The 5,840-nt window shown below is 44.8% G+C and overlaps 1 pseudogene; it reads right to left on the bottom strand.

Annotated features, from left to right (window-relative positions):
* Positions 1 to 2,595: 2,595 nt before the first annotated feature.
* On the bottom strand, positions 2,596 to 4,488 carry LOC138900824 (uncharacterized; annotated as a pseudogene).
* Positions 4,489 to 5,840: the final 1,352 nt, after the last annotated feature.

Below are 5,840 nucleotides of genomic sequence, written 5' to 3'. Positions count from 1 at the left end.
GGACTTACTCGGGGTCTCGTATCATGTCAAACAATGCTAAAATTACAATTCACACCCCGATTCGAACTTTAAACTTTTCAATTTGCAAATCTCATGCCAAAACATATTAAATGAATCCGGAATGACTTCAAATTTGGCACACAACTCATAAATAATATAACGAAACTGTTCAAATTTCCAGAATCGGATTCCAACTCTGATATCAAAAAGTCAACCCCGTGGTCAAACTTGGAATCTTTAGCCTTTAAATTGCTAGTTTCGTTAAATGGTCATAACTTGAGCTAGGGACCTCCAAATTAAATTGCGGGCATAAGCCCAAGTCCCAAATCACGATACGGAGCTACCGAAACTGTCAAAATACTGATCCGGATCCGTTTGCTAAAAATGTTGACCAAAGTCAACTCAGTTGAGTTTTAAAGCTCTATTTCACGTTTTAATCTATTTTTCACATAAAAACTTTCCGAAAAATTTTACGGACTGTGCACGCAAGTCAAGGAATGATAAATGGTACTTTTTGAGGTCTTAAAACACAGAATTACTTATTAAATTTAAAGATGACATTTTGGGTCATCACATTCTCCACCTCTAAAACAAACGTTCGTCCTCGAACGGAGTTAGAAAAAGTACCCAGGCTGGAGAAAAGGTGTGGATATTTACTCTGCATGTCCGACTCGGACTCCCAGGTAGATGCCTCTACCGGCTGACCTCTCCATTACACCCGAACTGAAGAATAACTCTTAGACCTCAACTGTCGGACCTGCCAGGCTAGAATAGTCACCGGCTCCTCCTCGTAAGTCAAATCTTTGTCCAATTGGACTGAACTGAAATCTAACACATGGGACGGATCACCATGATATTTTCGGAGCATAGACACGTGGAACACCGGATGAACCGCTAATAAACTACATGGTAATGCAAGCCTGTAGGCTACTTCACCCACCCTTTCAAGAATTTCAAAGGGTCCGATATACCTAGGGCTCAACTTGCCCTTCTTTCCGAACCTCATTACACCTTTCATAGGTGAAACCCGGAGCAATATTCTTTCTCCAACCATGAATGCAATATCACGAACTTTACGGTCGGCATAACTCTTTTGCCTAGACTGAGCTGTGCGAAGTCGATCCTGAATAATCTTGACCTTATCCAAGGCATCCTATACCAAATCGGTACCCAACAACTGAGCCTCTCCCAATTCAAACCAACCAACTGGCGATCGGCATCGCCTTCCATATAATGCCTCATATAGAGCCATCTGAATGCTCGACTGGTAGCTATTATTATAAGCAAACTCCGCAAGTGGCAAAAAATGATCCCAAGAACCTCCAAAGTCTATAACACAAGCGCGGAGCATATCTTCCAATATATGAATAGTGCGCTCTGACTGTCCGTCTGTCTGTGGATGAAATATTATACTCAACTCCACCCGCGTGCCTAACTCACGCTGTACAGCCCACCAGTAATATGAGGTAAACTGCGTACCTCGATCTGAAATAATAGATACGGGCACACCGTGAAGGCGGACAATCTCACGAATGTAAATTTCAGCTAACCTCTCTGAAGAATAGGTAACTGCCACTGGAATGAAATGCGCTGACTTGGTCAATCTGTCCATAATGACCCAAACTGCGTCAAATTTTCTCTGAGTCCGTGGGAGCCCAACAACAAAATCCATAGTGATATGCTTCCACTTTCACTCAGGAAATTCTAACTTTTGAAACAAACCACCAGGTCTCTGATGCTCGTACTTAACTTGCTGACAATTCAGACACCGAGCTACATATGCAACTATATCATTTTCATTCTCCTCCACCAATAATGTTGCCGCAAATCTTGATATATTTTGGCGGTACCTGGATGAATAGAATACATGGAACTGTGTGCTTCTTCAAGAATTAATTCACGAAGCCCATCCACATTAGGCACACAAATACGACCCTGCATTCGCAGAACCCCATCTTCCTCCACAACAACCTGTTTGGCATCACTGTGTCGCACCGTGTCCTTAAGGACAAATAAGTGAGGATCATCATACTGCCTCTCTCTAATGCGCTCATATAAAGAAGACCGAGCGATTGTGCAAGCTAGAACCCGACTAGGTTCTGAAACATCTAACCTCACGAACTGATTAGCCAAAGTCTGAACATCTGCAGCTAATGGCCTCTCACCAACCGGAATATACGCAAGACTGCTCATACTCACAACATTTCTACTTAAAGCATCGGCCACCACATTGGCCTTTCCGGGGTGATACAAAATGGTGATATCATAGTCTTTCAACAACTCCAACCATTTTCTCCGCCTCAAATTAAGATCTTTTTGTTTGAACAGATACTGAAGGCTGCGATGATTAGTAAATACCTCACACGAGATACCGTAGAAGTAATGCCTCCAAATCTTTAGCGCATGAACAATGACTGCCAATTCTAAGTCATGAACATGATAATTCTTCTCGTGAACTTTCAACTGCCGCGACGCATATGCAATTACCTTGCCATCTTGCATTAATACTGCACTAAGCCCAATGTGAGATGCATCACAATATACCGTATACGATCCTAAACCTGTGGGTAATACCAACACTGGCGCCATAGTCAAAGCGGTCTTGTGCTTCTGAAAGCTCAACTCACACTCGTCTGACCATCTAAATGGGACACCCTTCTGGGTTAGTCTGGTCAGTTTGCTTGCTATAGATGAAAACCCTTCCACAAACTGACGATAATAACTTGCTAAACCCAAAAAACTCCGGATCTCTATAACTGAAGTAGGTCTAGGCCAATTCTGAACAGCCTCAATCTTCTTAGGATCCACCTTTATGCCTTCTGTCGATACCACATTCCCCCAAAAGGCAACTGAGTCTAACCAAAACTCACATTTTGAAAACTTGGCATATAACTGATTATTTTTCAAAGTGTGAAGCACACTTCGAAGATGCTGCTCATGCTCCTCTCGACTGCTGGAGTAAATTAAGATATCATCAATGAATACAACTACAAAAGAGTCCAAATAAGGCTTGAACACCCGATTCATCAAATCCATAAATGTTGCTGGAGTATTTGTCAACCCAAATGACATCACTAGGAATTCGTAATACCCATACCGAGTTCGAAAAGCTGTTTTAGGGACATCAGAGGCCCTAATCTTCAACTGATGGTAACCAGACCTCAAATCGATCTTCGAAAATACCTTGGCACCCTGAAGATGATCAAATAAGTCATCAATTCTTGGCAGCGGATATTTGTTTTTGATAGTGGCCTTGTTCAACTACTGATAGTCTATACAGATCCGCATAGAGCCATCTTTCTTCTTTACAAATAATACTGGTGCACCCCAAGGCGAGACACTGGGTCTAGTGAATCCCTGGTCAAGCAAGTCTTGTAACTGCTCTTTCAATTCTTTCAACTTTGGCAGGGCCATACGGTATGGTGGAATAGAAATGGGCCGAGTGCCCGGAGCCAAATCAATACAGAAGTTAATATCTCTGTCGGGTGGCATCCCCGACAGATCTGCATGAAATACTTCTGAAAATTCACGAACAACTGGTACTGAGTCCATAGAAGGGACATCCGCACTGGGATCGCGAATATAAGCCAAATAGGCTAGACACCCTTTCTCTACCATACGTCAAGCTTTCATATAAGAAATAACCCTGCTGACAGAATGGCCAAGAGTTCTTTTCCACTCTAACCGAGGTAACTCCGGCATAGCTAGGGTCACTGTCTTGGCATGACAATCCAATATAGCATGATAAGGAGACAACCAATCCATACCCAAGATGACATCAAAATCCACCATATCAAGAAGTAAAAGATCCACACTAGTCTCAAGATTACCAATAGTAATCACACACGAATGATAGACATGATCTACTACAACAGAGTCTCACACCGGTGTAGATACACACACAGAAGCACTCAGAGAATCACAAGGCACAACCAAATATGAAGCAAAATAGGAGGACACATAGGAATAAGTAGATCCTGGATCAAATAGAACTGAAGCATCTCTATGGCAAACTGGAATAATACCAGTGATCACAGCATTAGATGACTCGGCCTCAGGCCTAGCTGGAAAAGCATAAAATCGGGGTTGGGCCCCACCACTCTGAATTGCGTCTCTGGGACGGCCTCTAACTGGCTGGCCTCTACCTCTAACGGTCTGACCTCCACCTCTAATGGCCTTACCTCCACCTCTAATGACCTGACCTCCCCCTCTAGCTGCCTGACCCCTACCTCTAGCTGGCTGAGCAGGCGGTGAAGCAACCGGTGCCGGTATAATGATACGAAAATCTTGCCGAGATCTGTTACTCGCCAATCTAGGGCAATACCTTCTGATGTGGCCAATGTTTCCACACTCATAACACCCATACTGATGCCGTGGCTGCTGAAGCTGGCCCAAATGGGTCGGATAACCGTTATAGTAACTCTGGAGTGGTGATGCATTGATAGGAGCTGAATATGCACTGAATATTGGCTGTCCAGAGTAAGGCATAATAGGACCATGACTCCCTGAAGCACCGAGAGATACATGAAGTGCTGAATGAAACAGTTAGGGAGGATGACCCCTACCAAAATTACCCCTGCCTCCAGACCAGGCACCACTGAAACCACCGAACTGACGAGGCCTCTTATCGGACCTCTGCCCTCTTTCTTGTGTAAGAACCATCTCGATCCTCCTTGCGACATTAGCAGCCGCCTGAAAATAAATCTCACTTCCGGTTTCCTTGTCCATATGAAGTCTGATAGGGTGAGTGAGTCCCTCAATAAACCTTCTCACTCTCTCTCCCTCCGTAGGTAGTAAAAGGAGAGCATGACGGGCCAAATTCACAAAACGGGACTCATACTGAGTAACAGTCATACTGCCCTGCTGTAGACGCTCAAATTGCTTGCGGAATTCCTCTCTCAGTGTGATAGGGAGGAACTTCTCCAGAAATAGCTGAGAGAACTGCTCCCAGGTAAGTACATGAGATCCGACTGGTCGGGTCAATGTATAATCTCTCCACCACCTCTTGGCGGAACCCGTCATCTGAAATACAGCAAAATCGACCCCATTGGTCTCAATTATACCTATGTTCCGCAGTACCTCATGGCAGCATTCAAGATAATCATGCGGGTCCTCAGAAGGTGTACCACTGAAGTGAACTGGAAAGAGCTTGGTAAACTTATCCAGTCTCAATAAAGCCTCAAAAGACATGGCGGGCCTATCACCGATCTGTGCCGCAACAACTGGCTGAACTACCCCAACTGGCGGGGCTGCTGGAGCCTGATTCTGGGGAGCCATCTGCTCCAGAGCGGGAGTAGTGGGAGTTTGTGGTTCTCCCCCAGCCTGTGAGACGGCTGGTGCCACTGAAAATGTACCATTTTGGGCCACGCCCTCCATAAGACTTACCAAACGGACTAGAGCGTCCTGAAGTACTGGAGTGGCTATGAATCCTTCCAGGATCTGAACTGGTCCAACTGGTACATTCTGAACTGGAACCTCCTCCTGAAGGTCCACCTGAAGTTCTACAACAGGTGCAGCTGCTCGAGCTCTGGACTGAGCTCTACCTCGGCCTCTAGCATGACCTCGACCTCTACCCCTGGCCATAGTTGCTACCGGGGGTTCTGGTCCTTGTCTATCGGTAGAGGTATTACGTGTTCTCACCATATGCGAGAGAATAAGAGTAGAATGGCTCAATCATCGATGATAGAATAAAATCGCATGACAGAATAAGAAAGAAGTGATATTGTTCCTAAATTTCATAGCCTCTGAGAGATAAGTACAGACGTCTCTGTACTGATCCTTCGGACTCTACTAAGCTTGCTCGTGACTCGTGAGACCTGTGTAACCTAGTGCTCTGATAC

This window comes from Nicotiana tomentosiformis, chromosome 11 (genome assembly GCF_000390325.3).
Source record: "Nicotiana tomentosiformis chromosome 11, ASM39032v3, whole genome shotgun sequence".
Taxonomy (NCBI): Eukaryota; Viridiplantae; Streptophyta; class Magnoliopsida; order Solanales; family Solanaceae; genus Nicotiana; species Nicotiana tomentosiformis.
This window is presented reverse-complemented; position numbering and strand designations above follow the sequence as displayed.